The sequence below is a fragment of the Belonocnema kinseyi genome, chromosome 1 (assembly GCF_010883055.1).
Source record: "Belonocnema kinseyi isolate 2016_QV_RU_SX_M_011 chromosome 1, B_treatae_v1, whole genome shotgun sequence".
Lineage (NCBI taxonomy): Eukaryota > Metazoa > Arthropoda > Insecta > Hymenoptera > Cynipidae > Belonocnema > Belonocnema kinseyi.
In genome coordinates this window covers 41,254,308-41,272,955 of record NC_046657.1, presented here as the reverse complement: position 1 = coordinate 41,272,955, position 18,648 = coordinate 41,254,308, and positions in this window count along the sequence as shown.

Genomic DNA, 18,648 nt, shown 5'->3' with positions numbered 1-18,648 from the left:
TCACTGTTGTTCTCACGCGAAGCTAGCGAAAGGGGTTTGACCATCCTCGCAGAGTCCCGCATGCAAGGATGAGGCCTTATTGCAGGTCCCCTCTATCCACAACCCGAGGATGCGTTGGGTGACTTTGTCATAGGACACGTGAAAATCGCCAATTTCTTTCATTTCTTTCAAATGGGGATTTAGATATAAATAAAAGACCACCGAAGATTGCCGAAGCTTTCTGATTGGCAACCATGGTGCAGCAGAAAATCTGAGAAAACCGAAGTTCGAGTCTTGCATTTTCGCCTTTCACACGAACTTACAGTCGTAATGATGCACATTTTGAGATCCAATATTTACAAAAGATGGTTCAATAATAAGCTAAATGTTCTATAAACATCTAGAATTGAAAAATTAATTTCAATTCTTTGAATCCAATCCTTCCCTCGACTTTTGCATTGTTTAGTAGAAATCAATTTGTTCTGATTATTAAAAAGAGGCCATGGCTTTGGTCTATCCTTTTAATATCATTTAGAAATTTAATCATTAGGTATACATAATAAATATCAATATTCTTGTCGGATTCATTCGGAGCGGGATAATATGGATTATTTTAATTTGTATTCTATGATGATTACGAAATTCTTTATCTTCTACAAAGTTTATGAAAAGTCAAGAAAAATGAGTAGGTATTTCGAAAGTAATAATATGTTTACTTATCATTAGTTATGCTTGGAAAAGTATAAATACAAAAGTATTACAATTCATTTTTAAATTTATAAACTATATTACACGTTATCGTAGTCTAAATGACCTTCGACACGTCAAGAGTCATTTGATATTAATTGAAAATTTACATATGTTCTTGTGCAATATAAAAAACCATCACTAATACTTGGATAATTTTATAAAGCAAATGCAATGTAGTAAATATTAGTACTTGAAAAAAAGGAATATAAAAAAGGGCATGATTTCTTGTATACAATTCATTGATTAATATTGTTCTATTCGCATTCCGTTTTTCAATTCAATAATTTTTAAAGGTTGGGTTTTCCCGATAGATCTAATCAGAATTTTAACAAAAAAATTACAACTTTAACAAAATAATTCAAATTTAACGTATCATCAGTACGTAAGCTAAAACGATTTTATTTTAAAATGAAATCCACTATAACTGGTTCAAAAGAGACGAATGAGTTAGTTTTCCCCCTAAAAAATTGCCTACGAAAGAAAACCCAATTGCAAACAAAATACTAATATAATTTATAAAATATATTGTTTAGAGTAAATTGAAAATATACCATTTTAACATTAAAAAAAGAGTTATCGCTATTTGAACATTCTCGAACAGGAAAGAAATATACTGCATTAAAAACCGGAATTTATAATATAAATAATAAATATTTACCAATAGGATTAGGCCAAATCACGAAGACTAAATGAATAATAATGCCAATTTTTAGGGTCCACATTTCTTTAATGAAAAGGATACACTTTTAAAGGATTGAGATGAAAGTCTAACGAATGAACGTCGTTAAAAAACGTTCAATTTATGTAGGTATTGTCGCTATCTCAGGCGTTATTACTAATTATTAAGATGTATGAAAATTTGTACGACTGTGAGGGACGCAAATTAAATTCAGCGCCACAGAATTATCAGTATTTGTAAAAGAACGTGAAAAGATTTTGTCTCTTGCTTTTAATACACAATTCAAACGAATCTATCAAATGTTTGCAAATTCAAAGAAATTAGGCAGAATTTAAAACATTTTAATTCTTATGGAACTATTTTAATCACTTTGAATCATGTTTAATTATTTGAAAACTTTTGAATGCACTTCATTTATTTAAATTAATCGCCTCGTGCTTACACTTTCGATTCTGTTTAATGATGTATTCACATAAAAAAATTCGATTAACATTGAGGATATCTAAAGAAATAGGAAGTATTTAAATTACCTTACATTCTTGCAAATTATTTTATTTTTTTTCAAATATGAGTTACTTGAATGTAGTTTTTCGCTCGTCAGCATGCTTGTTACATTTCGAGGTTGTTTTTGGTGAGTTCCTTTATATTTACAAGCACATTAGTTATCCTAATAAAACAGTGATTGTATTCTTTTACCTACTTTGCTTTATTTATTAGGATTTTATCAAAAGCACGCAGATTTAGCAAATTAATAGTCATAAATTAATAAAAGTTAATAAATAGCTATGAAGGTATTTCTGTGTGAAGAAAAAGATCTCTTGTCCCCAGCTGGAAATACACCACTGACACAAGTGCGGGCCCAGTACACATTTTGGGACTCCCAGAACTGCGAATTTGTACTGGGCCAATACTGGGCCCGTACTGGCTCATAATGCTCTGAGGTAATCGTGTCCGGTACTCGTGCGGTACTGCACACCAGTGCTGGTTCTGTACTGGCAGACTTTGGCGTATAAAAATCCCGTCGTTAAATTACATTGTTAAAAAATCATTCCATTATTTTTAGGATCATCCAGTTATCACCATACGACTGCATAGGGTCCGACTATTATTTATAATTACAAAATTGTGAATTTAAAACACTCGTTAAAAAAAATGTAACTCTATCTTCTCATACATTTTTGATTAGTATAAGACATCATATACATGTCAAAGAAATTACCCTTTAACGAGTATACGAATTAAATAATTTAAAAATATATCATTTTAATCGATTACGATTTCTAGGGTCACGTTTTGTTTTCTTCCATTTTTAGCGTAGTTTACAACTTTTGAAAATAATATAATCTTTCTTTTTGAGATAAGATTGGAGTGAAGATATTTAAAAAATAATTATCCTTCATATTGGGTGCACCTTATAAAATTGATGTAATGTAAAAAATATTGATGAAGAAGCTGAAAATTGGTTTTTATTTTTAATATATTTTATAAATTATTTTTTAATTTGGTTGCTAACGAGAAAGGTTTATAGGTTGATTGTTTGAAAATCCCTTTCTTACATACGAATAAACTTTATTAAAAGGACATTTGGAAACAATTGAGTTAAAAATGCGTATAAGTTTACACAAAATATGATTTAGGATTCATTTTATTGGATATGTGAATTTATATGCTTACTTTTAGGTATGCTATTTGCTCTTCCTATTAATTTCGTAATCGTTATAACGACTTGGTTTACCTCTTAAGTCTTCTCGCGAATTTTTCATTGCTTTTGTGATTAGGGGAACTAAAAAAAAGTTCTTTTCTACCACTGGTAGTACTGTTAACCTTTTGTCTCGACACTTCTTTTTCGTAATCTCGAATTACTAATTTTATAACTATATAATTTCATCTTCCATTTTGTAATCCGAAGCGTAAGCGTATTCTTTCTACTGCAGTTTCTTTAAATTGATTTTGGATTTCTGCGAATTTGTCTGTAATTGAATTCGATTTTTGTATTATCTTACACAATTTATAGCAAACATAAATGTTAAAAAATAAAATAACATACTTATTAGCATGAAACTCTGACCAATATCCAGAAGTAGCCCAAAAGATTTACAATACGCTGTACAGTGGGCGAAAACTATCAAAATTCGGTTCAGGTAGTAAATTTTGAATAATTTAGGATATTAAATAAAAATACTCGTAATCGTGTCCGGTTTCTTATGTTACTGTGACTTTTTCGATATTTTAAGATTTCGATTTTAGGCATATCCAATACTTGTAGAACCTATAACCAGGATTCTTCTTATATTCGAAACCATGATATAGGGCAGCATTCAGCGATTTTAAAGTATCAAACCTTAATGCTAGTTATTTCTGAACATTAGCACCACAAAACTAAAGGACGTAAACCCCTAACCCCCACCCTCACACTCCAAACCGACAAACCCTAAACCCACAAACCCTAAACCCGCACACGCCTTAAACTTACAAGTCCACAAACTCCAAACCGCAAGCCCACAAACCCTAAATACGCACACCGAAAATCCACAAAACCCAAAACTACACAACCTAAACCCCCATGCTACAAACCCCATCCTACATACCCCCAAACCCACTCTCCTCAAACTTAAACACCCCCAAATACACACGCCCTCACACCTAATACCTACACACCCCCAAACCCACATTCCCCAAACCTACACACGCCGAAACCCATAAACCTCAAGCCGACAAACCCTATGCCCACGAACTCACACATCCCCACACCCAGGATTTTGTTTAGTTAGGTTTGAGGTTTGAAGTGCATGAGTGTAGGGTTTGGGTTTAGGATTTCTGGATTAAGGGTGTGTAGGTTTGAGGTTTGTGGGTTTGGAGTGTGTGGGTTTGGGGTTTGTGAGTTTCGGTTGTGGGGGTTTGGGGCAAGTGGGTTTTTATGATTAGTGTGTGTGTGGGCTTAAAGTGTGTGAGTTTGGGGTTTATGGGTTAAGAGTTTGTAGGTTTGGCGTTTGTAGGCTCAGGATTATTGGGTTAGGGGTTTTTCTTTTTGAAGTGTGATGGTGGGGGTTCGGGGTTTATGTCTTTTAGTTTTGTGGTGGTAATGTTCAGAAATAATTAGAATTATGGTTTACTACTTTAAAATCGATGAATGCTGTACGTATTTCATGGTATCAAGTATAAAAAAAATCCTTGTCATAGGTTCTACAAGTATTCGATGTCTAAAATCGAAGTCCTAAAATATCGGAAAGGTCGCGTTGACATAAAAATGGAGACGATTACGAGCATTAAAAAAAATTATCCCAAATTGGTCAAAATGAACTACCTCACACGGAGTTTTAATCGTTTTCCCCCACTGTGCGCTGGTGCAGGAAATTTAGTTTCCAACTCTTTTCTTTTTAGTTATGCCTCATCTAAGAAGCTCAAACAATATGAAATTATTTTCGTACTGTTTGATCAGTATAACTGACAAAGGAAACTAACATCGAAATAGAATCTTCTTTCTGGCTTTCATCGTCATAAGTGAGTTCTAAAACAACACAGAAAAAACAAGAGATAAAGTTTACATCGATTCCAGGTGTTGGATTCACCGCAACAAAAATTAACCCTGCCAGATAATCTTTACATTAGTCGCTGATAATTTCCAATTTTTAACCTTTTCTGGTTATTCTTTTGTCTTATAATCGCCTAATTTTTATTGGAGACGCAGCGATTATAACAGCGCCAACGCTATCTATCGTCGTTTAACTTCATTATATTTGAGATAAATGGAGATTCCCACCTGTCACTTGCGTTTCGCGCTTTTTGCTAAATGGTATTAAATAAGTTCTAATTCGTCTAAAACAGCCACCACCGTAGATCGCTTTGCGGTCCTAGTTGTCATACTGAAAACTTAGCTTTACAAGTCACTCTGAACAAGTTGTGTACTTAAAATTTTTGTGAACCAAGTAACGAATCATCAAGGTTGGAACTAAGTCCATTCGGTTTCGGTTGTCGTAGTCATTTTCCGGATGAAGTATGCAGTGTTATACGTTCGTGAAAAGGCTCTCAAGAGTATAAACGGCAAAAAATCCCTCTTTGTCTCTTTATCTCTCTCTGTCTCTCCCTTGCCCTTTTAGGCATAAAAAGGTACATGTAAGTCCACTTTGTGTGAATGTTAATTCTTTTCTATTCCTTCTAATAAATTATGCGGTATCTTAGTTCTCTGTTACTTATTTCAAACACTGTAGTGGCGCAATTCGCATATGATTTTCAGTAATAACGAAACCAGAAACCAAAGAATCGATTCTCGAGCGCAAGGAATCGATTCCTTCGAAGAATAGGACTCGATTCCGAAATCCTTGGTGGCAGCCTGTTACTCTCGTTCGTTTCTTCGACCGGCATGGATGTTCCAAGGAATTGCACTCGTTAAAAAATGGAAATGAAAAATAACCAGGGTAGCTTATCCATCGGATAAGCTATTATCCGTCGGATAATAGCTTATCCATCTGATAAGCTATTATCCGTCGGATAAGCCATTATCCGTCGGATAAGCCATTATCCGTCGGATAAGCCATTATCCGTCGGATAATAAGTAATATTCGTCGATTCTGTCTAAAAGAAGTATCGCCAAAGTGATTTACCATTTCCTTAGTGAGTGCTCTCTGTTCAGGTTTTTCAATTTTTTTATGTTTGGGCGATATATTGGAAAAAGAAAATTTAAATGCGGTTAAATGCCGGTTTTCTATTATAATGATATATTTTCTGTACTTTCTTTTGATAGAAATCATTATAGAAATAGATTCATCTTTTTGTAATTAAACCGCGATGTAGCATATCTGCTTCAAAATAAAAGATTGTGTCACGTTCATTCCGGCAAGATAGAGGTTATGGACACTTCCTGTCCCTATCTAGGAATAGGACCGCGTGGTCGACATTTTTAATTTTTTTATGTCAAATAATTCCGGGGTCGGCCCCTCCGTGTTTGGTTTGATTCTTGGTGGCCTCATAAATAAAGCTGAAAAATGTATTTGAACTAATAAGATCACATTTTTTAAATCATAGCTCATAAGCAAGATTGTCGTGATTGATTCGAGATTTCACTAGTGGCTGACACCCTAGATTATTAGAGGAATTAACCTCGTATTTTAGATTTTAGCGTTTAACAAAAAAGATGATCAATTCTTGACTAAACAGTAGAATTTGAAAACAAATCAGATAAATTATAAACCAAACAGATAATACTAGACTTATCAGCCAAATATATTTGTATTTTCTTGCCTCGTATGAAAATGTCAACTTGCATTTAATCAATTTGCGAAATAATAACTTTATTAAATTAATTTTGAAAAAATAAGAATTGTCCAAAAAATTGTTGAATCCTCAGTCAGAAAGATGAATTTTCAAACAAGAAGATTAATTTTCTACTAAAAAAGACGAATTTCTAACAAAATCCATAAATTTTTAAACAACTAGTTAGTTTTTCAACTAAATAAGATAGCACTTGATTTCAAAAATTTAATTTTCTCCAAAAAATGTCATTGTTGAATTTTCTGTTAAAAGAATTAATTTTCACAAAAAAAACAGTGTTATAAAAATTATTTCAAAGAAGATCGAATCCATTTAACATTACGCAGTCTCTGCACTTCAATTCGCTGAATCGATCAGGAAGGGAATTATGTTGTTTTCAGATTAAATTTTAAGAGAACTATTTTGTCGTTATAAAAAAAAAATTCTATGTCGAGAAGATTAATTTTTAATCAAGGAAATTAATGTTTAACAAAAAAGACGAATTTTCAACCAATGACTTTATTTTTAAACTATGTTGAAAATGTTCAACAAGTTAGTTGAATTTTTTTTTCTGTCTTGACTAAAATTGTTTCTTGGTTAGAAACACATCTCTTTGTGTAGAAACTTGATTTTCGTAGTGAACATTAACAGAATAAAAATTTATCCCTTTTGGTTGAAAATTCAACTATTTTTTTAAAAAATTGCTTTTTTGGGTTGAAACACACAACAATTTTATATATATTTTTCTTTTTTTTGTTCATCCTAGAGCTTAGCGCTCGATAATATATGCGTTTATACAATTACACACCTACAACTGTAAGTTGGTAGTTATGAATTATCTTTTGTTAAAGCTCCTTTGTTGAGGACTCAACTATTTCGTTTAAAATTGGTCTTTTTTGTTTGCATTCAACTACTTGGCTAAATGTTAAACTAATTGAGTAAAAATGGATCATTTTTGGGTCAAATATTCATAATTTTAGTTGAAAATTTAATTCTTTTGTTGAAAATTCTTTCATTCTTTGTTTTAAAATTAATCTTTTTGTTGAACATTCATCTAATTGTTTTAAGGTTGAACGACATTTTACAAATTATTTTTTTTGCTTGAAGATTCATTATTTTAGTTTAAAACTTATCTCTGGTTAAAAATTAAAAAATTTGCTTGAAATGCACTTTTTGGTTCAATTCAGCCGTTGTAGTTTTAAAATAATCATATTTTTTAGTTTTGATTGAAAATTTATATGCTTATTTAAAAGTTTCACTATTTCGTTAAAGTGTTATGTTTTTGGATGAAAAAGTAACTATTTGGTTGCAAATTCGTTAATTTTTTTAAACTGAAAATTAAACTATTTTATTTTTAGTCTAAACGGTTTTGTTAAAAATTTGAGTTTTAATGAAACATTTTGATTTACAACCGAATAGTTTAACCGTTAACCAAATAGTTAAATTTTCAAACGAAAAATATAAACTTTAAACTGAATGGCCAAATTTCCAAACAAAAAAGATTAATCTTTAACCTTGAATCTTTAACTTTGAAGATTTTACGAATAATTTTATTTTTAATTATTATATTTTAATGGTTTTAAACATAAGACACGATCTTTAAATAAACTTATTAAACATGATTGTACTATTGGCATACCGAAGCGCAAAGCTGTAGTAAATTTTGTTACAGTATCTTGATATGGAACGGAAGTGTATCTCTTCTCGCTCGACCAATCCGCAGTCAGCTGCCCAGGTGGCGCGTCCCTTACTACAGGGCCCCTACTCTCAGTAGGCCCCTCGAGGCGCACTGATGGTAACTTAGCTCGGACAAGAACCATTTAGATTTAAAATAAATTGCAAATTAAAAATTTTTTACATTTATAACTTTGCAAAACATGGTTATTTTAATAAATGCCACAAATTAAAGTCGATCAGTGATTTATATCACGGTTTCATATATTTTCGACTAATTATAAACTGATTTCGTATAATTTTCATTCTATATATTCTTGTCTATATATAGTTCTTTAATATTATTTAGGCTTTATTTTTATTTTTGTGGTCTGCAATTTCCATAGATTTTCAGGCTATTCGTCTAATGAATTTCTCGTATGTATTTTCCAATTTCTTAATTATTCTATATCCTAACGTTTTTATAAAAATATAATTATAATGCCAAGTGTTAGGAAAATTGTTGTTTCGGTTTTTAGATGTTAATACGGCAGTTCCAAGCTAGATTATGATTCGCATTGGCAAACGAAATTAGACCAACAGAATTTCACTGGCATATTCATAAAAAATATAATGAAAAAAATAAAATAAATTTTGATAAAAATCGCTATTGAATTGAATCCTGCAAAGCTTGTTTCAAAAATGTCATTATGTAGATTTTAAATGGATTTTTTAATACAATGTTTATAAAACTTTATTTTCCAGGTGCCGGAGATTAAATTTTTTGGGATTCTTCAGTCATCCCTTTCGGGATATTTTCCAGTGGTCCCATATTTTTATACCTCCTCTTAAATTTATATAATTTTTCAAAATAAAAATTCAACATTTAATTTCAAATTCATCAAAAATATCAATTTTATTTTCAATTATTTCAAATGTCTTCAAATTATTTTTGAAATTTTTCGGAACTTTTGAATATCTTTTAAACTGAGTCCCATTTTTCCTAACATTTTTGTAAAATCCTGCTCACAAAATTGTCTTAAGAGCTTCCAAGTTTTTAAAATAATTTTGTAAATCTTTTGAAATGTTTTGAAATATTTTTCAACATTCTCTTTGTGTTATTTACTTTTTTCAAATAAAAAATCATTTTCAATCATCCCAGAAAACTTTTTTTTTTAATATTTCAAGATTCTTGAGGAGCTCCAAATTGTTTTCTTGTCATTGAAACATTTAGAAACCTACAGCTTATTTGATTTTTTTAAATTTATGACTGTTTAAGTATTCTTCAAGGATCGAAATACTCAAAAAAGATTTTGAAATTGAAGGAAGGCGTTTATTTAAGAAGATATTAAGTCAAAAATTTACACTTTTGTCACTACTAAGGCTTTTGAATTAAATTAGTTCCAATTTTAACGTTAAAATATGTAAATTATATTATTTTGAACAGAACAAGAATCGACTTGCAAAATCAATTACTGTTAAATTTTTAATACTCAAACTGCAGTTCAATTTTGAAATTTACTTTCATTTCCCGATTTTTTCCGGTAACGAGTCTAGCTCAATATTCAGAACTTTCATTTTTTTGAAATAGTGATTTTTCGGTTCTAAATCACGGGACAATCATTTTATTCCAAAAACTTGAAGCTTTTTCAAAATTTTTGAGGCCACATTTTTCAAAATTTGAAAATTCTATCCACAGCTATTTATGGTAGAAAAAATATAAACAATTTATCCTCACAACTTTTTTTGATAAAATTAAACTTACCAAGGTTAAAGGATTTTCAAAATGAAAAAAAAAACCAAATAAATTCAAATTCAAAATGACATTTGAAGCCAAAAAAAGCTTGACATGGAAAAAAGTCAAGAGGCAAAAAACGTTACTTTTTCAAGTCGTTGTTATTGTTGTTGTGGTTGTCTGTATATTGGATAAATTTCAAAACAATAGTCAGATTGGATTGTGCTTTGACACATATATTTTTATTTTAAAAATGTATCTAAAAATTGTACTATTTTTATTTTTAAAAACAATATTTTTCTTCAATTGAAATGTTGCAATAAAAGTGTTTCGAAAAGATTTTTTTATCTTTCGGGGAATAAAATTAGTATTTATAGGTCGACAAAGTTTTGTTTCCTTTACAAAAATTTGGCTTTCGTCTAAATTTTTCCAGTTGTTTTTACTATAGTGCAATTTACTTTTGTATCTTGGGCGAAGAAATCCGTTCTATTGTTTGACAAATATTCTTTATAAATCAATATTTTGCACTCTTAATTACCCTGAGTGACTTTTAATTATGATTTTATGAACGTCAAGAAACCAGATTTCAATTTTTTTTATAAAAAACACAATCCCTGGGTGACAGAACGTAATCGGAAACAATAAGAGTCAATTTTTGTCAAAAGAATTTTAAAGACCTTAAAAAATGTCAGAGGTTTTAATAGTTCAATATATATGATAAAATTTTTAAATCCAGCTAAAAGATTGAATTTAAAATGCGTTCAATTTAAGATATATTTCAAAAAAAATAATGAAACCAAAGGATCGACTTTCAAAAGAAGAGACAAAGTCAGAAAGTGACTCGCTGGCTTGCAAATGAGCAGGGAAAATGGTGTATTTTCGTATTTTTTACTTTTAAATTGAAACTTTTTCGCGTTGTAACAATTTCCAATCCCAGAATGTTATTTTTGACTTAATATCCTAAAAGAGTATAAACAGTTTTAAAATTGGTTTTTAAATTTTCGGAAGTTTACCTTTTTTACATACCTAATATAGATGTCAAAAAAGCTTATGCAATTTTTTCGAATTTTAATCACTTATTTTCTGAGATAAAATCTCCCCAGTTTACCAGTGACTGAAATGCATTAGAAAAAATCAACAAGACCCGAGAATAAAAATTGGATGTATAGCGAATTTTGAAATTTTTTATTGAGATTATCTTTAACTTTGTGATTTCCAAAATTTTGATACAAATTTTTTTCTATTATTAATACTCTAGAGAAGCATCAACAAGATCAAGCGCCGAAATTATAATTAGAGCAAGTTTTCTATACTTCTATAGGGACGGCTGAAATATTCCGACTCAGTAAAACACTCTCTGTCTCGAATAATAAAATTCAATATTATTTATTTATTAAAAATAGGATCACAAAATATTTATATCAAATAAATTTTTGTTTAATATTTCAAGTGTTAACAATTTTTGTTTGAATGTAAAATTAAAATAATTATCCAAAAATTGCATAGGAAAACTAATATAAAGAAACACGTGTGTCTCAAACCGAAAAAAATGTCTTCCTGATCGATTTTTCGGAAGAACTTTTGTAATTTAAAAAATACTACGTACATTTTGAACTGAAATATCTTACCCAGAATTATATTTGGCTATAATTATTGTTATTTTAAATTTAAACAATAATGTTTAAAAACTTTAAACATTAAACAAGTTGTTTTTTTGGTATGACTATTTGATTATTTTAATTAAAAAAATATATTTGTCAAAGAAAAATTTTTTCAGCACTTGTTTATCTCCGAATTTCTTTCCATAATAGTTTTTTTTTAATTAAAAATTTGATTTTCCGACAAAACTTTGTTTTATGATGAAAAAAAAGACTATGTACCGATTTGAGTATATGAGAGTTTTTTAAAGTTTCAAAGTTGGCAATGCCATGTATAAGCATAGGCATCATTGCGCACCGGCAGCCTATGATTATACATTGGCATTGCCAACTTTGAAACTTTAAATTACTCTCAACTGCTCAAATCGGAACATACCCTTGGCACCCTATACTACTGCGCTTGCGTTAGGCCTGCGTGATGGCTGGCCGCACTTGGCGCGCAATTCAAAATGACCTCAAAAAACAATTCTTGTAATTAAAATAACTTATTATCAAAATATGCACAAGGATGTATACAAATTATGTAACTTTTAATTTCAGGCAAGAATAATTTTTTAACCCATATATTTTATAAATAAAAATTTATTTTCTTTGATCTCCAAAGACGGACCTATACTTCACAAAATATTTTTTAATAGATAGATTTTTCAAATACCATATAATATTTCATCAGCCTAATATATAGACTTTAATTTCAGAATATAATTATGATAATATTTAAATTCTTCGAAAAAAATTTCAGTTAAGAATGTTTTTCTTTTCGCTTGAGATGTGGCAAAACGACGCGCAAAGTGACAAAAAACAACAAAAGTCATCATTGCTGATAAAAAAATGCATGCGGGTAGATTTCGAGGGCCAAACAATTGTATATCAAATTAAAAAAAGAAAAAGTATAACGCAAGTTTTAACAATTCTCAAAATAAACGGCGATATTTTAAGAACTAAATATCTAGGCCTTCTGAGCCTACTGCGTGTACTAAGTTCCTATAGAAAATGACGTAACTTTGTTTTAAGAAAATTAATTAATTATTATGATAATAAATTTGATTGAAAATAAAAAGAATTTAATACACTTAGATAGAAAATGATGTTTTCAACAAAACAAAAAGAAAATATTGGGAAGAATTATTCGAAATAAAGAAACCAAGAATATAACGATCAAATTTGAACAAGGCTTCAAATATCCAAATACAAGTTTAAAAAATCAAAATAAAAAAGAGAAGCAAAAAAAAGAAAAATGTAAATCCCTTTCTTTATCTTTTCATCTCGTCTTTTATTATTTTGATTTTTTAATTTTTTAACCGAAAATATGAATGATTGACAAAACAATTAATTTCTACGAAATGGTAACATTAAAAAAGCTAATTTTTTAAATTCAACGATAAAGATTAATTTCGTACAAAAAAAATAAATTGTTAATACAGTAGATTCTCCTTTGACCCATTCTTTGATTTTCCAATAAAAAGCGTTAATTCTCGACAAAAAAATATAATAGTTATTATTTAGCCAAAACAGATTAAATTTTATAAGAAAAATAGTTAAATTTAATCAAAAATGATGATTTTTAACTAAATATGTGAATTTTCTACCATAAAAAAGTAACTTTTATTAAACCAGTTGAAATTTTGAACAAGAAAATCACCTTTTAACAAAATAATTCAGGTTTCGACAAAATGACACAATTGCATAAAAAATCAATGAATTTTTACCCATCTTTGAAATTAATTTTTAATTATTTAGAAAGAAATAATCAGATCTGGAAAATTTATTTTTATCCTGTAAAAGTTTTTCTATAGGTACTGTTCATGCAAATTCAGGTCATAAAAGCGTTCCACATTATAGTCATTAATTTATTTTTCGTATCAAATTGATCGTTCGGCATTTCTTATGGGCGCAAATCTAACGCCCACATGTCTTATATTATACCACTTTCGGATTTCTTTATTTTTTGCTAATGGAATGCAATATACTTCATCATCCTCCATTTTCCTGACCGAATTGGTGAATATGTTTATTGTCACTCGATCTGCGTATGGACGAGTAGGTTCAGATACATAAAGTCCACGAATAATTGAATCCCCAGTTGGTATTTTTTGCACTAATGCAACAGCGTTACCATGAATGTCTGATAATGTATACTGTTCCCCGGTTAACTTCTCGGAATTAAGAATATAATTTTTAGTTCTCACATAAATTCCTACATTGGGGGAAAAATTGTATACTTGGATTGCAAGTTCCCTGCTCGTATTTCTAATGGGGAAAAATCGATAAAATGGAAGTTCTTCAATTTTTATTCCAAATAATTTGAAAGAGGGAGAAATGCTGAAAGACGTAGACCCAACAGGAAAAAATGGCTCAACTGGAACATCCACAGTCTTTCTTGTAAGATACTCGTGGAATGAAGTCCTTCCTAATGGAGTATCACTGGCTTCTTCTCGCTCTATCACGCTAACGCGGTGGGTGAAAATGTTTATTTTCGCTCGTATTCCCCTTGGACCGGGAGGTATAAATAACCCACGTAAACTAGTCATAGAAGTGTTTCGCTTTTCCACTAATGCTAAGGCGTCACCATTAAGTCCTGACATTACAAATTGTACTCCGGTTAGCGGGTCAGATATTTGTTGAGTTTTATTTCTCAAATAAATTTGCGTACCGGGAAGAAAATTGTATAGTCGAATTACAAGTTCCCGGTTCGGATTTTTCACGGGAAAATACCGTTGGAATCGAAGATCGTCAATTTTCATTCCAAATAGTTTAGAATAGGAGGGGGCTTTTCCAGGAGGAGATGTGGGCCTATTAGGAAGAGAAGACTCGATAGGAGCAGAACGACGTGAATGCGAAGTGGAACTATGAATTTCGGTGCCATGAGGGTATCTGTCAGATGGTAAATTCAATTCTAGAACAAGAAACAGAAGATTACATTGGTTTAAAGTACATAATCTATATTTTTCCTATATTCGCTAAAGATTTATCTTTCATTTTTAACAAAAGTTGTTAGCACCAGGTCATTCCAATTAAGATTTCTGCTTTGAATCAAATAAGTATTTTGAACTGAAATAATGCATACACTCGGTCTCTGCTCCTAACTCAAATGTTCAGTGCATGGATTGCGTATAGAGGATTCTAGTTCGTAAGGCTGCTAAAATACGAACAAGCTAGGAGTGCATGAGGAGCCGATTTTGTGTTCCTCTCGCATTTCGCTTCCAGTCACTGCTCAACTACTTTGGTAAAATATTGACATGCAAAAAAGAACTTTATTTAAAAGAAAATTTAATTAAATTTTAACCTGATGCATCCTAATGACCTGTCACAGCTATGTGGTACCAATACCTGCGAGATTATAATAGTTAATTATTAACGGTGAAAAGTAGAAGCAATAATAAGCCTTTTGTGTTCCATGGAATTAAAACTTATCCTTCTCACACTCAAAATATAGCATAGGAACATTCTGTTTTTGGTATGCTTATCTTTTAATATTAAGAAAATGAACTAATTGTGGTACAAAACTTATAGTGATGAGTAACATAAAAAAGAAAGTTACTTACCCCACACAGCTAATTGTTTTGGTTGGATCGAAGTAGATGGATCTACAAAAGATTGGCTTGAAGAATGTTGGGTAGGCCGGCGAATGGGCAGTTTCTCGAGTCGAGAAAATCCTGGTGAACAGTCGTCCTCCGAACTTGATTCTGCAAGAACATTTAGAAATAGATGAATTTTCAATTTTAAATACTAACACTGAGACAAACTTGCTACAGAAGTTGCACCTTAATTTATTCAAGAGACAGGATTATCAGCTTCATTTAGGCTCAGTAGCTTTTATTCTTACTTTTATTTTATGCACCGCCTCGATGGAATCAACATCGAAAAGAAACTAGGCTAGGAAGGAAAAAACAGGAGCTCGTGGAAACAAGAAAGGTGCTCAAGGGAAAAATAAAAGAAACAGAGGAAATGTTAAAAAAAATGAGACTAAACAATCATAATTAGTTTAGAGTAAATTAAAGTTAACCTTCATTTTGCATTTAAATGATAATTTAATGTTTGAAAATAAAATAATGTTATTAGATTTTGAAAAAGGATTAAATCCTGAAATAATGATAATGTATTTACCTTGCGCCACGCGCTCGATTTTTGTGGATAGACTTTTAAAAACTAAAGGTGAAATCATCGACAGCAGTAATTTGGTGATTGTGAATACTCTTTTGTTAAAGCTCCTTTGGCTTTAACGAACACATTCTCATCACGTATCTTGTGCTTTGCACTCGAATTTTTTCCTGAAATTTTATATCATTCTCATAAATGTATATTATTATAATTAGTAACTTGCATTGGCAATTTTTGAATTTTTATTTTATTCAGGGGGTCTCAAAACGTGGACTTTTGACCATAACTGGGGGATCAAGACTTTAGTAAATTAAACTTCACTTTTAAATGTAATAAAAAGTTTGTAACAAATTTGTTTTGTATATCTATTCTGGTGTTTAATAAATTCAATTTTAAAAAACTTGCAATTTCCTAAAGTGACTGACATATAGAAAATATCTAGTTTTTAAAATGAAATATAGCGAAATTTAAAATTAAAAAATTTTTCAGCCTAATACAGTAGAGCTTAAATATTAAATTTTCTACTTTTTATATTTTCATTAGAAAGGTATTAACTTTGTGTCAAATTTGACCCTCCCCCCTATTTTTCGTCAAATTTCCTCGTTTTGAGATTACTTGGATTGTAAAAGCAGGTTTGTTACCAATGTGTCTATCAGTCTGTCTGCATATCTTTCAGTATCTTAAAATGAAGGTCAAGTCCTTTAGCCAGTCATTTTAGATAAACATTCAAAAAGTCAGCACATTGTTAATATTTTTGAGACAACTTTTTTAAGATTCCAAAATTATCTGTACAGGTATCCATAGTATTTTACAGGATACACAAATTATCCTAATGACTTATTTTAATAAAACGAAAATTCACAAAACATTTCATTAAAAAATATTTTGTTGGAAAAGTGATATATAAAAAAATATATAATATAAATATAATATAATTTATTCATGTTATGTGAATATTTAAAGGCGTCTTCAAATTTGTCGTTATATTATTTTTTTCTTTAATTTGAATAATTCTTCCTAATTTTTTGTTCTTGTTTTGTTACAAAAATATCATTTTGTATCTAAGTGTCCTTAATTCTTTTTATTTTTAATACAATTTATTTCATGTTAATTAATTCATTTTTGTAAAACAAAGTTACATAAAAAAGATACATAATTTGTATACATTCTTGTAGATATTTTAATAATTATTTATTTAAATTACAAGAATTGTTTTTTAAAGTAAGTTTGAATCGCGCACCAAGTGCGGCCAAACAGAGCGCGGCACTAACGCAAGCGCAGTAGCAAAAGGTGCCAACATTGGCATCACTGACGTTAGGGTTATAACTTGGATGTTGACAAAAGGTAGGATTGATGTGTAGACCGCATGTGTAACAATTAAATCAAAAAAATAAAATTGGAAATGAGCAAATTTAGTTTTTGAAAAACCGGGGGAATTCGGTATAAAATGTGTGAAAACAATTTTTTTTAACAACGGGCATTTTTTAAAGAAGACAATGAAACTATGTCTGTTTAAATATTAATGCATGTTATGAATGGCTATTCGTTAAAGCTGAAGGATCTTTAACAAAAAAGAATTCACTATCACCAAAGTGCTGTTGTGGATGCTTTGACCCTTAGTTTAAAAAAAAAATCTGTGCTCAAGTGTAACGAATATACAAAAACCGAGCGTGTACTGTGAAAACCAGCAGTCAACACAGAACGAAAAGAGAATAATATAAGAAGCAAACATTTCTTATTGAAGAAGAAAGCTTTCTTATTTAAAATTTGTTCAGGGTAAAAGAAGTAAAATATAAAAACTAAACAATCCTTCGACTCAAGTAGAGAAAAATTAAAAAATTAAAAGCTTTTTTATTTAACAAAGACATTTAAAAAATAACCTTTTTTTTTTATTTAAAGGGAAGCGCATTTTAAAACAAAAAGGAAATTCGCCTGGAAAAAGAAGTTTCACATTGAATATCATTCGACGATCTGAGAACTCTAAAGCTTCGAAAAAATCCCAGGAATTAATGCCTTTCTGTTGATATTAATACTTCAAAATCAAACAAAATCCAGCGTGGCAACCATACAACTCGAAAAATTATTCAAAAATTGTTTAAATAAAATCCGTTTAAATTTCTCTAGAAATTTATTCTTTTAATTTGCGCTTTTGAAATTTTGTATCAAAAGTTTCTAGACTTTTTCAACAAACATTTGCATTGTTTTGTATAAATAAATTTGTTCCGATCAATAAAAAAGGTCAAGACTCTTCATCTATCCTTTAGTGTAAATTTTAAATTTAAGCATTAGGTATACTTAATAAATATCAAGAATCTTATGAGATTAAATTCGAGAGGGATGATATGGAACATTTTAGTTTTTGTCTTATGATAATTACGAAATTCTTCTATCTCAAAAAAAGGTCATAATAAGCCAAGAAGAATGAGAAGAGCTTTCGAAATTAATAAAATGTTTTCTTATTATTAGTTAATGCTGGGAGAAGTACAACTACAAAATCAATATAATTCATTAACAAATACTGCTAATGACACGAATAATATTAACTTTATTTGTGTATATGTATACACCATAAATTATGTAAGAAAATATTGATTTGTTAAAAGACGAATGATTATAGTACACAAGTAATTAATTAATATTATTCTACTCGTATGTACTTTTTCTATTTCACCCGAAAAATTGACTGCGAAAACAAAGTGTTTAAAGGAAAATAATAATATAATTTGTAAAATATAGTGCAAATTTAAAATATATAGTTTTATAATAAAAAAAAGATTTATTAACATGCGAACATTTTCGAACAGGAAACTAATATACCAATATACCTGTATTAAACCCGAACTTTA